This window comes from Anomaloglossus baeobatrachus, chromosome 2, assembly GCF_048569485.1.
Source record: "Anomaloglossus baeobatrachus isolate aAnoBae1 chromosome 2, aAnoBae1.hap1, whole genome shotgun sequence".
NCBI lineage: Eukaryota > Metazoa > Chordata > Amphibia > Anura > Aromobatidae > Anomaloglossus > Anomaloglossus baeobatrachus.
Genome location: NC_134354.1, coordinates 248,757,391 through 248,777,693, shown reverse-complemented (window position 1 = coordinate 248,777,693; position 20,303 = coordinate 248,757,391). Strand labels below are relative to the sequence as shown.

Genomic DNA, 20,303 nt, shown 5'->3' with positions numbered 1-20,303 from the left:
TCTGCAAGCAGGGCCTGGCCCCAGAGGATGGGTGTTGTGATGGGCGTCAGAAGAAGGTAGTCCACACAAAGGTATAGTGCAACTGGTTTTTACTCACTGCTTGTAGAAAGTAACAGGTTACCCGAGGCTGGTTGGTTACACCTTCCGGACCCCTTCGTCCCAGTGCCAGTTTAGTACAATGGTACCTTCTTCCCCTGCACCTGTCTCTGGTAAATGGGTCCCCGTGGCGTAGAGCAACTGGGTTTCCTCGTCCGGTGGTTTCTCCACTTCTGTCTGCCTGACGGTAGCGTGAACCCTGTGTCGTTGGAGTCTCTGATCCTGTCCCTGGTTCTCCCTTTGCTACTGTCTTCAGATTTTTAGGGTCAGCGAGGTCCCTGATGGTCCCCTCGCTGTGTAGGTGTTGAACAGGTTGGTTTGAAGCCCTTTCCTGTCCTAGGGTCCTGTACCCCGTCGGTGCGTAATTCCGGGAGTATTCCACCGTACTCCACCGGCAACTACTCTCCTGGCTACCAGGTTACCGTTAACCTGAGTCAGGACGTTGCTTCACCTCCACCTTCACTCTTCTACTGCTGTCAACTCACTGACTACTCTCCACAGTCTGCCCCTCCCACCTGGTCAACTAGTGGACTGGTCTGGCTTCATCTCTAGGCGGCCATCCATTGGTCTCGACCCTAGCTATATACCATTGTATGGAGGAATGTTGGGGAAAAACTGGGATTACCTGGGTTTTTGGTGTTACAGGCACTGGGTCTCCGGGTCCCTAGGGGGTAGGCCCTGCATCTTTTGGGGATGCAGAACCTTGTAGCACCCTGATGTCTTCAGGGGCGCTACACTAGCATGAGGCAGTTTCACAATTCTCTTGGCTGAAAGACCACCATCGATGAGCTTGATGATACTGTTTCTTTTTTTTTGGGAAATCCTTCTCATAGCTGGACCTTGATTTGAACCAGTGATCTTTCGCTTGGGGATCAACCTAGTAACGCACTATGCTATTAGAGAATGTGAGAACTGGTTGTAATTTGTAGTATACAAGAAGAAAAAGATTGTTCCACCACCAGGAGCAAAACAATAACAATGCAGTGACCTGGCAAGAATCTGCATAACTAATCTTAAGCTAAATAGTTGCAAGTCAAATTTATGTATGAGATAGCCAAGATGATTGACTATAAAATAAAGGTAGTTTCACATTTGAAACTGTAGTAGATGGTGAGATATTGAGTTGAAAGTCAAAAGTTCAAAACATTGTTACCCTTTTGCTAGTTCAAAACATTGTTACCCTTTTTCTCATCAGTGTATGTGTTCTAGTCCTAGTGTCTCTTGAAATGTATATATCCCATATATACCCCAATGTCTTCTGAGATGTATATAGTCCGATCCCGCAGCTGAAACAGTTTTAAGATATGGTCCTGGCATTTGCTGGTCCTTCTTGGGCGCCTTGGAGCCTTTTTGGCAACAATGGAAGCATTCTCCTTGAAGTTCTTGATGATGCGATAGATTGTTGACTGAGGTGCAATCTTTGTAGCTGCGATACTCTTCCCTGTTAGGCCATTTTTGTGCAGAGCAATGATGGCTGCACATGTTTCTTTAGAGATAACTATGGTTAACTGAAGAGAAACAATGATACCAAGCACCACCCTCCTTTTAAAGTGTCCAGTGGTGTCATTCTTTCTTAATCATGACTGATTGATCGCCAGCCCTGTCCTCATCAACACCCACACCTGTGTTAATGGAACAATCACTAAAACAATGTTAGCTGCTCCTTTTAAGGCAGGAATGCAATGATGTTGAAATGTGTTTTGGAGGTTAAAGTTCATTTTCTTAGCCAATATTGACTTTGCAAGTAATTGCTGTTAAGCTGATCAATCTTTATGACATTCTGGAGTATATGCAAATTGCCATTAGAAAAACTTAAGCAGTAGACTTTGTAAAAATTAATATTTGTAGCATTCTCAAAACTTTTGGCCATGACTGTATGTGCCCCAACGTTCCCTGTGACATATATGCTCCAGCATCTCCTGTAATGTATATGCTTCAGTCCCCTTGTCTCCTGAGTGATGCATATAAAGCAGTCTGTTATAATTTGTTTCGGAAAAAAATTGCTGAAATAATAGCCATTAAGTATCAAGTATATTAAAAGTACACAATGGTCTACATTTTTACAGATCACTGAAAATGGCCCCAGTGCTGAAAACAAGGAACTGACATTTTCTCCTGCAGCTCTGTTATTGTCTATTAGGTCATAATTAAGTACGGTCTAAATAGATGAAAACATAAATAATATTGATCTCTTAGATCATCTTGTTCATAGATTACATTGGCCCTGGCAGCCGTAAACAAGTGATCTAAGTATATACCATTGTGTGATGTACAGTGCTCAAGAAATAAAGGCAACATTTAAACAACGTAATGTAACTCCAATTCAATCACACTTCTGTGAAATCCACCTGTCCAGTTATGAAGCCGCACTGATTGTCAATCAATTTAATCCTGTTGTTGTGGAAATGGAACAGACAACAGGTAGAAATTAGAGGCAATTAGCAACACAACTCCTATAAAGGAGTGGTTCTGCAGGTGGTGACCACAGACCATTTCTCTGTTCTCCTCCTTTTTGGCTGTTGTTTTGGTCAGTTTTGCATTTTGTCATTGCTCTCTCCCCTAGAGGTGGCATGAAGCGGTGTTTACAACCCATAGAACTTGTTCAGGTAGTGCAGCTCATCCAGGATGGCACATCAATGTGAGCTGTGGCAAGAAGGTTAGCTGTGTCTGTCAGCACAGTGTCCAGAGCATGGAGCAGGAGATAGGCCAATAAACTAGCAGGCATGGTGGGGGCCAGGGGCGTAACTAGAGTTTGATGGGCCCCGGTGCAAAGTTCAGACCCGGGCCCCCCCTCCACATACATCGACATTTAGGGTACAGGATAATGACACTGACACTCGGGGTACGGGATAATGATGCTGACACTTGGCTCTTACCCACAGCACCCAGATTTCCCATGATCTGAAATCCCTCTATCAGCACCCAGCTTTCCTATTTTCTGATATCCATCTTGTCCTCGGCACACTGCTTCCCCATGCTCTGCTATACATCTTTCCCTCAGCACCCAGCTTTCCCATATCAGAGCATGGGAAAGCTGGGTGCTGAGACATGATGTATAGCAGAGCATGGGAAAGCTGGGTGCTGAGAGATGTATAGCAGAGCATGGGAAAGCTGGGTGCTGAGAGATGTATAGCAGAGCATGGGAAAGCTGGGTGCTGAGGGAAAAGAGCCTTTTTCCCTCAGCACAAAACGTTCCCATCCCCTGCTGGTATCTTTGTCCCCCCTTGTATATAGTTCTCCAAATACAATAATGGCACATAGCCTTCCAAATAGTATAAAGGGTCCCACATAACCCTTCATATATTAGAATACACTTCCATAGTCCTCCATGTATTATAATGCATTTCCCATAGTTCTCCATGCATTATAATTCACCCCATAGTACTCAATATATAATACTGCACCACATAGTCCTCCATATATTATAATGCACTCCCATAATCCTCCATGTATAAAGTATCCCTTCAATTATTATCTTGAATTTCTCATAGTTCTCTATGTATTATATTTCACCCCATAGTTCTCCATGTATTATACTGCACCACATAGGCCTCCATATATTATAATGCAGCCCTATAGTCCTACTTGTATAAAGTAGCCCTCCAATTATTATAATGAATTTCTCATAGTTCTCCATATATTATAATTCACCCCATAGTTCTCCATATATTACACTGCACCACATAGTCCCCAATGTTTTATAATGCACCCCCATAGTCCATGTATAAGGTAGCCTCCATAGTCCTCCATATATTATAATGTAGCCCCCATAGTCCTATATGTATTATAACGCAACCCCATAAAACTTCATATTGCATTATGCAGCCCCATACTCCTCCATGCATAAGGCACCCCTATATTCCATGTATAAGGTGTCCTTCATTTTGTATTATGCAACCCTCCCAGACCTCCATATATAATAATGCAGCCAGCCTCTCCAGGCCTCCATGTATAATAATGCAGCCAGCCTCCTCAGGCCTCCATGTATAATGTAGCAGCCAGCTTCTCAAGGCCTCCATGTATAACAATGCACCCAGCCTCCTCAGGCCTCCATGTATAATATAGCACCCAGTCTCTCCAGACCACCTCCAAGTATAACAATTCACCCAGCCTCCTCAGGCCTCCATGTATAATATAGCAGCCAGCCTCTCCAGGCCTCCATGTATAACAATGCACCCAGCCTCCTCAGGCCTCTATGTATAATGCAGTATCTCCAGGCCTCCATGTATAATAATGCAGCCACCCCAGACCTCCATATATAATGCAGCCTCCCCAGACCTCCATGTATAAAGCAGCCTCTAAGGGCCTCCATGTATAAAGCAGCCTCTCCAGGCCTCCATATATAATGCAGCCTCCTCAGACCTCCATGTATAAAGCAGCCTCTCCAGGCCTCCATATATAATGCAGCCTCCTCAGACCTCCATGTATAAAGCAGCCTATCCAGACCTCCACATATAATGCAGCCTCCTCAGACCTCCATGTATAAAGCAGCCTCTCCAGTCTTCCATGTACAATAATGCAGCTTCCCCAGAACTGCCTTCCCAAGCCTCTGGCCGCCGTTTACTCACTTATATTAAAAAAAACCCCAAGTACTCACCTTCTCTCTTCCTTCCACCGCTGCTGTCCTCCTCGCTGCTCGTTCTCCCGGTGCTGCGGTCGGCGTCCTCCTGTCCTGCACTCTGTGCACTCAGCACAGCAGTCGCTCGGGAGTGACGTCATCGCACAGGGGGAGAATGGTGATGCATAGCGCGGCACCGGCCGCGCTATGCTTCATCATTACTGTGCGCGGTGACGGGGGAGACGCCGCAGCCGCTGACACCAGGTAGGGGGCCCCGGTGCCGCCGCTGACATCAGGCAGGGGGGCCCGGTGTCGGCAGCGGCAGCGGGTCAAATAGCGGCTGCGAGGTCTGTGACAGATCAGCGCAGCTCCTCTCACACTGACAGGAGCTGGCTGCTGATCTGCCTGGCGGCCGCCGGGCCCCTATCCTTCCGGGCCCAGTCGCGATCGCTGCGACCGCGGTAGTTACGCCACTGGTGGGGGCCTTAGGAGAGCAAAAGCCCAGCAGCAGGACTGCTTCCTCCTGCTTTGTGCAAGGAGCAGCAGTGCCAAAGCCCTGCAAAATGAGCTCCACTAATATCCTTGTGTTTACTCAAACTGTCAGAAACATTTCATGAGGGTGTATGAGGGCTCGATGTCCACAAGTGCGTGTTGTGCTTACAGCCTAACATCATACAGAATGATTGGCATTTGCCAGAATACACCAACATTGGCAGATTCGACAATGGTGCCCTGTGGTCTTCACGAATGAGAGCAAGTTTACACTGAGCACATGTGACAGAGTCTAGAGATGCCATTTGGAACGTTCTGCTGCCTGCAAAATCCTCCACCATGACCAGTTTGGCAGTGGGTGAGTAATGGTATGGGGAATCAATTTTTTAGAGGGCCGCACAGCCCTCCATGTGCTAGCCAGAGGTACCCTGACTGCCATTAGGTACCAGGATGAGATCCGCAGACCCATTGTGAGACCATATGCAAGTGCAGTGGGCCCTGAGTTCCTTCTCATGTATGACAATGCAAGGCCTCATGTGGTCAAGTGTATCAGCAGTTCCTGCATGATGAAGGCAATGATTCTATGGACTGGCCTGCCCATTGCCCAGGCCTAAATCCAGTCGAGCACATTGAGCACATCATGTCTTGTTCAATCCACCAACGCCACATTGCACTACAGGCTGTCCAGGAGTTGATTGTTGCTTTAATCCAGGTCTGGGAGAAAATCCCTCTGGAGAACTGTCCAGGCATTGTAGGGAGATTATAAAGACATGTGGAGGCCACCATACACACACTACTGAGCATCATTTCCTTATTTTAAGGCATTTCCACTGAAATTAGATCAGCCTGTAGTTTGATTTTCCACTTTGATTTTCAGTATCATTCCAAATCTAGAGACCTCCATAAATATTAATTTTGATTTACATTGATCATTTTTATGTTTAATTGTTCTCAACACATTGCACTATGTAATCAATAAAGATTTGCAACTGGAATATTTCATTCATTAAAATCTAGGATGTGGTATTTTAGTGCTCCTTTTAATTAATCGCAAAGAGTCGACTGTGCACCAGACTGACGCAGATTTGGAAATGTGGTTGCTTGTAGCCACATCAATATCACCTAACATTATACATTACGTTAAGAGAAGCAGCTCCACCTGTCCCATTAAGGGTCAGTGAAATAATAATAATAAAAAATAATCTTTATTTCTATGGCGCCAATATATTCCGCAGCGCTTTACAATTCAGGAGTTTCATATACAAACAAATAACAGTTATAGAAAATACAATAATTAGAGTAGTAAAAAAGACAACCCTGCTCGTGTGAGCTTACAATCTACAATAAGGTGGGGGTTGGGGACAAGGTATAAGTGCTTATTTACAATGACAATCCAACCATCTCAAAGAAATGGGGATAGATGAAGGCTGCCTGAACCAGTCAGCCAAAAACTTGAAATTCATTTTGGTGCGGTGGAGTTTGACGTGGAGTTATGTTCTGAGAGGTCGAGGAGGAGCTATGTGAAGTTAATTCGGCTAAGGAGTGTGATAGGCCAAGTAAGTATTTGACCAAACAAAGTAGGATAAATTTCAAGTTAATAATTTTGTTTGGCCCTTGAATGATGCTTTTAATTAGTGATGAGCCGTTGTGCTTGGCACTGCTCTTCACTTGATCGAGCATTGGGGTGCTTGGGTACTCGCGGAGCATGGCCCGTGAAACAACGACAACAACACACAGGCTTGCTTCACTGCATGATGTGTTCAGCACCCCAGGGACAGCCATTCACAGTCTCTGAATGGCTTTCCCTGAGGATAAAACAATATTCTTGTCAGGGGTGGACATATCATTGATGCAACCTGTGTAGTCATACGGGAGCTTAAGAAATGAGGGTGCCCATTTCCACCTTCAAAGCAGGTGGAATTGTGCATTATGATCAGCTATTGGACACAAAGGACCCATATATTGTTATTGCACAGGAACCCCTAGTTGTCTGTGTCCGCCAGTGGTTCTCAGACATAGTGTGAAACCCCTCCCACCCAAAAAAAAAAGTAAAAACGCCGCCCTCCCTTGCGCCGAAAATGCTCTGTTTATGGCTGGCTGTAAGTGAGCAGAACCCCGAACAGGCCAATCATTGACTTTCCATATTACTTGTTACATCAAACTCGTTCGAGCATCTGAGCAGCTTGACTTTAGTAATGAGTAGAGCGGGTCGAACTCGCAAAAATCCGGGACCAGTGGTTATAAAAAATCCGGGACCCTGCTAAATTTTAAAAAAAAAAAAAACAGAATCCGGAATCTGGTACCCATATAATTCAATGGGACCAGAATCCGGAGATTACAAACGTTGGTAAACGGCTTATGGGGGTAGGTGTGCGTGCGGTGTACTCACCTAGGCTGTGTCATGGTGGCAACTAGCTTCCAGGTCACGCATTCCCTTCCGGAGTTGACAATTAACTCTCACTGAATATTCACTGCTTTGCCTGCCCACCAGTGCGTGTAATTGGTTGCAGTTAGATTCACCCCCACCCTGAGTGTCAGCGTGTCAGCTGACTGCAGCCAATCACAGATGCCAGGACGACCAGTAGGCGGGGAAAGTAGTGCTAGTGTCTGCAGGTCAGTATGGTGGTATAAAAATAAATGAATAAATAAAACAATCAGTGCAGGATCCCCCATATTCTGATGCCAGCACAGATAAAGCCCATGGCTACATCCCCCAGCTGTTGGGCTTTATCTGTGCTGTGTATCAAAATAAGCCCAGAGTCACACGTGCGAGAGACTCACATCACATCATCCAGCATGGCCTGCGGCTCTCCGAACATGAGCGTTCAGGTACATAGAAACACATGCGGTCGACCCGCCCCTGTCAGAAGAGTGTGCGGCTGTGCCGGGTGATGCAATGCCGGGCTCGTGCGAGTCTGGCATGACATCACCTGGCACGATCTGCCGCTCTCCGAACACGAGCATGCAGCTCTATAGAAACACAATGGCAGACCTGCTCCTGTTTGGATTGTATGTAGCTATGCCGGGTGATGTAACAGGAGACCCTCTCAAGTGTGCCTCCGGCCTAAGAGAAACCACATGTTGCTTTTTTTTTATTTAAATAATTTAAGAAAAAACGATGTGCGGTCCCCCAATTTAGATACCCAGCAAAGAGAAAGCCAGCTGGGGGCTGGTATTCTCAGCCCGCAGCCGTCCGCTATTGCCGCATCCATTAGGTGTGACAATCCCAGTGCTTTACCAGCTCTTCCTGTTGCCCTGGTGTGGTGGCAATTGGGGTAATAGCAGGGGTTAATAACAGTGCACAGCTGCTACTAAATCCTAGGTTAGTGATGGCACAATAGTCTACCTGCATCACAAACCTGTACATGAAAGTAAATAAGTACACAGAGAAAAAATTCTTTATTTGGAAAAAAATACAAAAATATACCCTCTTTCACCACTGTATTAATCCCAAACACCCCTCCAGGTCTGGCGTAATCCACACGGGGTCCCACGCCACTTCCAGCTCTGATACATCTCACAGCGAGCGGCCATAGAACAAGACAGCCGGCTGTGAGTGCAGACAATGACTGAGCTGTAATGAGCAATGACTGCAGGCAGACACTGTCACAGGCTGGGGGTGCGTCTGACTGCAACCAATCACAGACGACAGGATGGCTGGTGTGCGCGGAAAGCATGGAAAGCTGTGTGTATGCGACGAGCCTATTGCACAGTACAGGAAGTGAATGCGCGACCCGGAAGGAGTTTGCCACCATGACACTGAGTCTCCGTAAGTATGAAATACTCGCTTAATTCTTGTTTTTTTTATTTTTCCTTTAATTTCACCAGTGCTGAATCCGGATCGTATACCTGGGCATCTTTGAAACGGCACGGATCTGGACTTTTACAGTCCGGATCCGCTCAGCCCTAGTAACAAGCATTCAAGCGTTTTAGTGCTCGTCCATCACTAGTATTAATATCCAAATTATTGCTTGCAGAAAAAGGTTCCCCATCCCTGTTCTATATTCTTACACTAGATTTAATTCCTGAATTAGTTCCAACATCAACACGTTACAGCAAACAGGGAACCGATCAGCAGAGCCTGAAGAAGAAAACTGCATGTCAGCCGCCTGATGCTCATGAATATGGTTTCAATGCTGTGAATCTGTATCACCTCAGTCTCCACATCATGTTAGATAAGCCAAGGATGAGGTCAGACGTGGCTAACAGCACTAGATGATGCGTTAGCGAGGGATTGAGGATCTGCCAGGCACTTGTGGAGGCTGTCCACAGCTCAGGGACCCCCAAAGTAAAATATCCAGGTGCACCCTTGAACCGAGGGAGGTTGTGTGCCGATATACAGCATTTGTGTAATTATAAGGTGTTAATTAGACAGTACTTTTGGTATAGACAGAAAGATACCTGACTGGTACTTTGATGGTTCAAAACTAGAAAATAATTCAATTTCGTGCGACTGTAATTTTTTTTCTTATTATCTACAGAAACTGTAATCCTGGTTACCATGGTATTAAATTTGTACATACATAGAAGCATGCAATAAATGCCTGAAAGATATATATTTAAGCATATATGAATACACAGGGGGCCAAGTACTGAACCACGCACTTCATAATACAATTTGCATAATTTCTGTTCGGAAAAAATAGCTGAAATAACAGCCTTGAAGTATGTTAAAAGTACACCATGGTCTACATCTCTACAAGTCACTGAAAATGGTCACAGTGCTGCAACCAAGGAACTGACAGTCTAAACAGATGAAAACATAAAAATTATTGATCTCCTAGATCATCTTATTCATAGATTACATTGGCCATGGGCCAAAACAGCCATAAAACAAGTGCTCTAAGTATATACCATTGTGTAGTTCATACTAAGGACTCATTCCACAAGCATCCACCATTGAAGGTCATTCATAACATTCCTCACACCAACAAAACATGAAAAGTGTCTGCTGTGTCCAGCTGTGGAATTCTTCTCACTTGTGTGGTGCATTCCTTATTGTCAATTTGTGTTAGCTGTGTGCTATTGTCTTCATAGCGAAAATTAATTTGGAGGTGTCTGGTAAGAGTTAATATCTGTTCCTTAAGGCTGTTTTACACGCAACGACATCGCTAACGAGATATCCTTGGGGTCACGGAATTCGTGACGCACATCCGTTCTCGCTAGCAACGTTGTTGCGTGTAACACGTACGAGAGACCGCTAACGAAAAATACTCACCACATTGTTGATCGTTGACACGTCGTTCATTTCCATAATATCGTTGCTTGTTTTGGACGCAGGTTGTTCGTCGTTCCTGAGGCAGCACACATTGATACGTGTGACATCCCAGGAACAACGAACAACAGCGTACCTGCGTCCTCCGGCAACGAGGTGGGAGTGACGATCCTGCGGCTCCTCTCTGCCCCTCCGTTTCAATTGGTCTTCTACTGGGTGATGTCGCTGTGACGCCGAACGAACTGCCCCCTTACAGAAGAGGTTGTTTGGCAGCCACAGCGGCATCGTTTGTAAGGTAAGTAGTGTGACGCGTACCAGCGATATTGTGCGCCACGGGCAGTGATTTGCCCATGATGCACAAACGACGGGGGCGAGTGCTTTCACTAGCGACATCGCTAACGATGTCGCTTCGTGTAAAGCGGCCTTAAGTCTTTAAAAAGGCCAATAAATATTTCTATGATCAGAATCTTCAGGAAGCATGAAGTTCAATTTACTATGTAAGGTAGCTGATTTTATTACAGATTTATCTTCACCTTGTAAAGATAACCCAATGAGGTCTAATCTATATGCTTTAGATTTATTGGCTAGACCTTACAATTATATAAAACACAATTGGGGAGTATGTACCTCAGATGTTCTCCAAGTATATCTTGGATCTGACATTGAATCAGAATTTTTATTTGTTCTGATTTTATCATATTATTTAGGCAATGTATTATCTGAAATCTTTTGGACACTCAACTCAACATATCTTGTTAGGGAATGTATGGTCCCATGTAGAGATGGGCGAGCACTAAAACGATTGGGTACTCGATCCTCAAATCAAGCAGGTCAGATGCTCTCAAAGTGCTCAACTTGAGTAACGAGTTTAATGGAAGCCAATGATTGGCCAGTTTGTCTCTCCGTCCACATACAGCCAGCCATAAAGAAAGCATTTCCGGGGAAAGGGAGGGCAGGGTTTTTCTCTTTGGATGCACTACATCCGAAAATGTTGTTTTAACCCTAGTGAGAGCCATTCAGAGACTGTGAAAGACTTTCCCTGTGGTGTCTGTTCACATCATGCAGTGAAGCAAGCCTGTGCGTTGTGATCGTTTCACATCCAAGCACCCGCAATACTCGGCCGAGCTCCAGGAGTACCCGAGCACCCTGGAGCTCAATCGATTAATGAGCAGTGCTAAGCACACTCATTCATCATTAGTCCAATGTTCTACTAACTGAGGACCATTGTCCCTTACATCTTTGGTCTAATCCTATTATTCTACAACTTACAGTATTGCTATTGTCGAATTTTGAATTCAGTTATTATCCTCGTATAAGGAATAAAAAAATAGAATCCATGCTAAAACAAATCCGTCACATTATGGACACCAGCAGTGCCAGATGACCCACTGACTCAAATTGGGATCTGTTAGCTTTCTATCATTTTACAAGAAAAAAAGAACACGCTGCGCTTTATTTCAGTAAAAATAACTAAATCTGCCACACAGTCTCCTAATGGAGTCTGTAGATGTGAATGACCCTATCAATACTCTGAAGCTTTATGGGTAAAGTGAAAGATTTATAGTGTTGTATTCTGTAAGTCCATCAATCCAGGTACTGGGCGCTGTCAAACTATCACATTCCCAGGCAATCATATCTTACTAAGTTTAGTGTAACGCCATGAAAAATTGACTTTGAAGACCACAGCCTACCACTGTCTATATACTACCGACTAAAGGCTCAAATACAGTATAATCAGCTAAGAGCTGCTACCATTCTGAAGAATTCCATGGTTGCCCATTCATTTGAATGGGCGCTGTAGTTAGTGTTGTGCAACCATCAGCAGGATCTATTTCAGGACCTGTGGCAACCTCAGGGGCTTCAAATTTGGAAAATGGGTATGTCTTGATCAACATCTTTATGGAGGATGTCTATTAGTACATGACTTATAGCAGTAATGGGTTTAATTTAAAGGGAACCTGTCACCAGGTTTTTCCCTTATGAGCTGCGGCCATATACAGCATTCCAGAAAACTGTATATAAGAGCCCCGGCCACTGTGTAGAAAGTAAAAAACACGTTTATAATACTCATCTAAGGGGCAGTCCGGTCTGATGGGTGTCGCTGCACTCCCATCCGGCGCCTCCTATCTGCGGCGATCTCTGTCCTCCTTCTTCTGAGGTCCCTGTGTATGATGTATCCTATGTCATCCACACAGGCCAGCATTGAGGTCCTGCACAAGCACACTTTGATCTGCCCTGCTCAGGTCAGATCAAAGTATTGTACGGCGCATGAGCGGGCGGTCTTTAACCTTTCTTCGCACCTGTGCATTACAGTACTTTGATCTGCCCTCAGCAGGGAAGATCAAAGTGCGACTGTGCAGGACCACAATGCTGGCCTAGGCTGGATAGAAGAAGGACAGAGATCGCAGCAGAGAAGAGGCGCCGGACCTGAGCAGTGACACCTATCGAACTGAACTGGTCCCCTAAGTGAGTATTATAAAGTGTTTTATTATGTTCTACACAGCGGCCTGGGGTCTTATATACAGTATTCTAGAATACTGTATATAAGAGCCCACTGGTGGTGGCCGCAGCTTATAGTTGCCAAATCTGGTGACAGGTTCCCCTTAAGGTAGGATCCCCTAATGCCGCAGACACATAAGGTCTAAGACCACCTGCATCTATGGAGTTGATTGAGTGCATGAGTTTCTGCTAACTCTGTTGTATTACCTGTAAACTCATAGTTTCATAGTGTTTAAGCTTGAAAGTAGATTTAAGTCCATTGAGTTCAACCCATGACCTAATCTAACATGTTGATCCAGAGGAAGCCAAAAAAACCCATGTAAATCAAAAAAGGTCCATGGATCCTCTGTTAGGAGTCTCAACGCAGAAAAAACCCCCCATGTGACAGACAGTAAGCTCCACATTAGGTTTCCTGGATCAACGCCCCATCACAGAATCTGCACCCTTATTCATTCCACCTTGATCTGTATCTTCTGCATTGTGGGACCCTTAAGGGGGCTTTACACGCTATGATATCGTTAATGTTTTATCATCGGGGTCACGTCGTTAGTGACGCACATCCCGCGTCAATAACGGTATCGCAGCGTGTAACACTTACCAGCGACCTTAAACGTCCTCCAAAGTGGTGAAAATCGTTCACCATGGAGAGGTCGTCCTAAAATCAAAAATTGTTAATGGTTGTTTATAGATGTTGTGCCTCGTTCCTGCGGCAGCACACATCGCTGTGTGTGACACCGCAAGAGCGAGGAACCTCACCTTACCTGCGTCCCGACCGCAATAAGGAAGGAAGGAGGTGGGTGGGATGTTTGTCCCGCTCATCTCCGACCCTCCGCTTTGATTGGCCAGCCGCTTAGTGACGTCGCCGTGATGCCGAACGCACCTCCCCTTTGAGGGAGGGATTGTTCGGCGGTCACAGCGATGCCGCCGTCTAGGTAAGTGCGTGTGACGCTGCCGTAGCGATAATGTTCGCTGCGGCAGCGATCACACGCTATCGCATGCAAGACGAGGGTGGGTGCTTTTGCGTACGATATTGCTAGCAATTGCTAGAAATATCGTAGCGTGTAAAGCCCGCTTTAGAATATTCTGATCAAGAATAATCCTAATAAACCAGAGGCGATATGGCCAGAACTGGAGCCAGCAAATTAAATTACCTTTGGAAAGAAGGGTGGGCAAAATTTTTCAGCAATATTTAATCATTTTGTTCACAATCCACTCATGCAAAATAAATGACTACCTCTCAGAAACTTGAGATTACTCTTTCTTGGGACTACACCAGAAAATAACTCAAAAATAGCTTGTAAGCCCCTATAGCAGTGGGTATAATGGAGGCCACTATGCTACCACTATCTGCTACCTTTTAGAAAATGCCCATAGGTAAGACATAAAACTGATCATCAGAAAAGTAAGATCCTTGTCAGTGATTTGTGCCTGGTAAGTATTGAATAACTGAATGTATCTATGAAGATTATTTCAGCTTTCATTCACCAACATTTGTATCAATGAATTTTCTCTTCTACGTATTTGTTCTTGCCCTCACAAATTACAGTAGAAGAGAATGTTACAATGTGAATGGTAGTGTGGTCACAAAGAATGAAGCATTTGACCAAATAATTTGTCATCTCTGGCAATTTATAGAAAATGGAGAAAAGAGAAATATCCAATCCGTTCTACAAAAGGTGCAATCGAAATAGGAGATGGCAACAACTGCTGGACCATCTGGTGATAGGACACTCCAACAAATGTAACACTCAAATGCAAAAATCTATAGTTAACATTACATATAATAGACTAATATCAGAGTTTTAACCTACAAATAGCAGCAAATCGCTAATATAAATGTTTAGTGAATATTCCAAGTGATAAAGACACACAAATATTAAATAACCACTCAAAAATAAATATTAATATAATTGAATTGAATATATTATGACAAAATACATCAAATAAGTAGGGAGTGACACAGAACAAACATTCATGAAAAAAATCATCAGATCAAGGGACAAAATGTATGGACTGTGAATAATCTGACTCTAATAAAGGTTTTACATTGAAAATAGGATATCATAAAAGGCTATAGAATAAAGGATAAAGAGGGATGGAAGGGATGGGTCTACTTTTACTAAGGTATAAGTAGACCCAATATTCAATATATCAATACAACATTAGTAATATCAATGTAATACACATCATTTGTTGAACTCCAACATATGTTTTGCCTTAGCTTTTTCAAGGAGTGAGTGTTTTTTTTAAAGGAAGCAGTCACAATTTGAGATGGGTGAATCCAAACTTTAAAATTTGGTGTTGGTACCAATCACAGACTTTACAAAACAATTGGTGTTCGAGTTCGGAGTTTGGGTGCTTTGCGTATGCAAACCACTCGAGCGAGCATCTCTGTGCTTGGGTATGGTCGGTCCAGTGTAAGCCACTTGCAGTGTTTGGGAGTAAAATCAACATTGTCGGATGTAGTGTGGGCATAAAAAAAAACCTCCCGCTCTGCCTACGCTGGAAGTGCTTTGCTTATGGCTGGCCGTATGTTTAAGGAGAGAACTGCGCAATCAGTGACTCCCAATGAGGTTCAGGTCAAGGTCAGATCCAGAACAGAACTTTATTGAATATCTGGGTTAACCCACAGAATCTGAACTTCAACGGGTCCGCTCATCTCTAGTCACCATTTAAGCCAGATTTAGCCAATGAGGATCAAGATAGGAAATAGCATATTGATATAATATGTCGGTTTTGATAAGTGTCCAATGAATGTGTTGTCTATTTATATGTGCTTACTAAATGTATTGGTGTGCATTGTATATCATGAGCACTGGAAGTGACAAAAACATTTGAAAGTGGAACGCCAGTCCATTCCACAGTGGACCTTACGACACTCTGGAGGTGACACCTGCTGGTGAAATGAGCACCACCTAATGTATCCAACCAGACGTGCATAACCGAAAGTGACAGCAACAGTTCACAGCGAAGCGCATATCACCAAAGGGTGGCCAAAGCATATTTTCTGATTATGAGGGGCTGCCGATGTCTTTGGTTTTGTGATCTTTTTTTGTTTCTATGGTAACGAATGTTACATCACATGAAAGCCTTATGTGTCTAATATACAGTATGTTTTCACAATTTTGTGTTTGTTACTTATGGCAACTTGTGATAAAAAAAAATGGTGGAGCCTAATGTGATATTCACAGCAACTGAGAGCAGAGGAGTGATAAAATTCTTGTTTCTGCAAGGAAAGTCCACGAAGGATATTCATGGTGATATGTAACAGACATTGGGGGATCAATGCCCTTCATATTCCCAGTTAAGAACTGGGTTGCCAAATTTAAAACGGGCCACTTCAGCACCAATGATGAGGAACGTCCTGGACGGCCAAGAGTGGTTTTTGTTCCGGAGATTGTCGATGCTGTGCACAACCTCATACTTGAGAATCGACGAATTTCAGCTAAGGCAATAGCAGATATCATGGCGATTTTCCATAAATGTGTTTGTGTAATTTTCCATGAACATTTGGACATGAGGAAGCTATCTGCAAAGTGGGTCCCCAAATGTTTGACAACCGATCAGAGAAGCATGCGAGTGAAAACTCCCCGGTCCATTTGTCAGCGTTTCCGGACTGATAAGAACTTTTTTGATCAAATGGTCACTATGGATGAAACGTGGATTTATTTGTATGACCCTGAAAACAAGGAGCAGCCAAAAGAGTGGAGGCACAGTGGTTCTCCTCGTCTAAAGAAGTTCAGGGTGCAAAAATCAGCCACTAAGGTAATGGCATCTGTGTTCTGGGATAAGGAGGGTATGCTGCTAGTGGACTACCTTCAAAAGGGTTCCACCATCAATGCAAGGTATTACATTGAACTTTTGGACCAATTGAAGGCAGCTCTGAAGGCCAAAAGGTGTGGCGAGCTGTCCAAAGGAATCTTGTTCCTGCAAGACAACACCTCCGCTCACACTGCACAAGCAACCACGGCAAAACTGGCAGAGCTGGGCACCAGCTGGTTGACCACCCACCTTATTCACCAGATCTAGCTCCCTCTAACTATCATCTGTTTCCAAACCTGAAGAAATACCTCAAGGATACTAAATTTCACTCCATTTCTGATGCTATGGCTGCTACGGATGCCTGGTTTGAGGCACAACTGAAATCCTTCTTTTTTGCTAGGCTTACAGAACCTGGAATACCAAAGTAAGAAGTATGTTGACATCAGTGGAGAGTATGTGGAATAAATGTGAAGTTTCATCATCCTATCTCGTTTTTTTTTGGGTAAAGTCAAAGACTTATCAGCAGCCCCTTATATGTTTATGGAAAACGACTTTTTGTGTTTTCAGCCTGTAAAAGCATATCCACACATTCAATGTCTGGTCCGTCTTATAACACAAATGGCATGTCCACCTTGATATTATTGCTGTTGCAGTGGTATATTTAATATTGGGTCTATTTTTACCTTATGTGGCATAGTGTGGGTTAATTCTCTCTTTTATCTCTCTTTGCTCTTGTCGTTTTTAAAACATTTTAGCTTTTATTCTATAGCTATGTATAATATTATGTTTTTAACGTACAGCCCTTGGCTCTGTTGCTTGGCAGCGCTGGGGTCCTGGGTTCAAATCCCACCAAGAGCAACATCTGCAAGGAGTTTGTATGTTCTTCCCGTGTTTGTGTGGGTTTCCTTCCACACTCCAAAGACATACTGAAAGGGAGTTTAGATTGTGAGCCCCAATGGGGACAGTGAAGATAATATATAAGCAATACATAATAAATAAATAACCCCTATTAAATTCAGATGATATAGCAGTGATACATGTTGTTCCTTCATCTGATGCTTTTTTTCATAAACTTTTATTCTAAGTCACTCCCCACTTATTTGATGTGTTTTATTATAATAACATTTAATAAAATTATATTGATATTTAATTTTGAGCGGTTATTCCATTTTTGCAGGTCAATATCAGAGTTTTGTAGCATTCACTGCAGTAAGGCAATGGCATGGGGAAAATTTACATTTTTGTAGATTGGTCCATGAGGAATAAGGTGATACCAATATTTTTTTTTGTGGCGTGTTAGTTTCTAAATATGCTTTTTTCATATAAAACGACTTAATGTAAAGAAAAGCTACCTATATTTTTTACCTCTAGATATAGAGAGAATACAGAACTTGTCACTGCAGCTGCTTCTAATCTGCATCGCAATGCTGTTTATGCCAACACTTGGCCACCACCAAATAAATCCTTCTGAATTCTGATTGACGGGACCACTTTATGACAATATATGCATTATGACTAGGAGATTAAGTCCTGCATCGCAATGACATGTTTGTCATTTGTCAAGAACAATCATTACTGGTGACTTAAATTTCAGAAATCAGCCGACCATGGAGTAACGAAAAGGACAACGCTCCCCTGCAGTAAACTTAAACCGGCAATTCAGGGAGAAGAATATTTCATAGATGGTCTCAACTAAAGTATATGATCTAAGATAAGCGAGATGAAAGCTACTCGTGCAACGGATGGATTTAGTCAATATTAAATAATAATTTTAGGATCCTTACCAGAAATTTTGGTAGAGAGGGTTGTATTGCAGATGTTCAGTCCCAGCCTAGTGTATCGGAATCGACCTGGTACCTCTGTTAGCAAGAATCAAGGATTAGAGAGGAGGAGGGCTGCTGTTCCTCCACTGAATGGTTACTAAGCAGCGTTTACAGAGGAGGAGGAAGGAGGCACATAACATACAGTACCTCCACTGGAGTTCTGTGTGCCTGTATTTGTATGCAAGAGGGCTAGCCGCTGAGGAAGCCAAGATTGTAGTGCAAGCCCAGATATTAACATGTCTGTGCTCTATTTCTGTTAGAAGCCTGATCCAATGGTATTAGCGGACATATTATGCTTATTGGCATCTATTCCCTGGGCACGTATCATATCATACCTAATGAAATGGGAAACAAATTTAGTGTACCGATAAACTACCTACATTTTAATTTATTGGCAAACTACTGCTTCACATGGGTTTCTCTGAGCCAGATCCCTCTATTACAAGGCATTATTACCCCTTATTATTATAAGTAATTATTACCCCTCTTACTATAATCCTTCTTATTACAAGTCAGTATTACCCCTCTTATTATAATCCCTCTTATTACAACTAATTATTACCCCTCTTATTATAATCCCTCTTATTACAAGTCATTATTAACCCTCTGATTATAATCCCTCTAATTACGTCATTATAAGATATTATAACCCCACTTATTCTAAGTAATTATTACCCCTCTTATCACCCCTCTTATTATAAGTCATTATTACCCCTCTGATTATCACACCTTTTATTACAAGTCATTGTTACCCCTCTTATTATAATCCCTTTTATTATAAGTCATTAATTTGTTACCCCTCTTAATATAATCCCTCTAATTACAAGTCATTATTCACTTATTATAATTCCTCATATTACAAGTCATTCTTACCCTTCTTATTACAACCCCTCTTATCACAAGTTATTATTACCCCTCTTATTACAAATCATTATTACCCCTTTTATTACAAATCATTATTGCCCCATTTATTACAAGTAAATAGTACCTCTCTTATTATAATCCCTCTTACAAAAAGCCACTATTACCCCTCTTATTATAAGTCACTATTACCCCTCTTATTACAAGTCATTATTATCCCTCTTATTATAATCCCTCTTATTACGTCAATATAAGGTATTATAATTCCATTTATTCCAAGTAATTATTACCCCTCTTATTATAATATTTATTCACTTATATACTGCTATTAATTCCATAGCACTTTACATACAGTACATCAGCAACACTGTCCCTATTGGGGCATACAATATAGGGTAACTGCTTAAAATTAAATATCAATATATTTATTATTAATTATTATTTTTATTATTATTATTATCATTATTATTAAACGTACCAAACAAGTGGGGAGTGACTCAGAATAAAATTTCCTGGAAAAAGTATCAGATGAAGGGACAACTTGTATGGCTCCTATATCATCTGAATTTATTAAGGATTATTTATTTATCATGCATTGCTTACATATATTATCATCACTGTCCCCATTGGGACTCACAATCTAAATCCCCTATTAGTATGTCTTTGGGAGTGTACCGACACAAACACAGGGAGAACATAAAAGCTCCTTGCAGAGGGTGTCCTTCATGTGATATGAACCCAGGACCCCAGTACTGCAAAACTGCAGTGCTAGCCACTGAGCCACCTTCAAGTAATTGTTACCCCTCTTATTACAACCCCTCTTATTACAAGTCATTATAAGGAATTACAACTCCACTTATTCTAAGTAATTATTACCCCTCTTATTATAATTCCTCTTATTGCAAGTCATTATCTATTACCCCTCTTATTATTACCACTCATTACAAGTCATTATTACCCCTGTTATTATCACCCCTCTTATTACAAGTCATTATTA

At 42.7% G+C, this 20,303-nt stretch overlaps 1 protein-coding gene across 1 annotated transcript in view; it reads right to left on the bottom strand.

Moving 5' to 3' along the window:
• Window positions 1-18,610, bottom strand: part of LOC142289777 (calcium/calmodulin-dependent protein kinase type 1D-like) — a 138,251-nt gene extending 119,641 nt beyond the window's left edge. The window contains exon 1 of the mRNA XM_075333707.1: window positions 18,407-18,610. The gene's annotated coding sequence lies outside the window, so the exon portion shown is untranslated. The remainder of the gene's footprint in view (window positions 1-18,406) is intronic.
• Window positions 18,611-20,303: the final 1,693 nt, after the last annotated feature.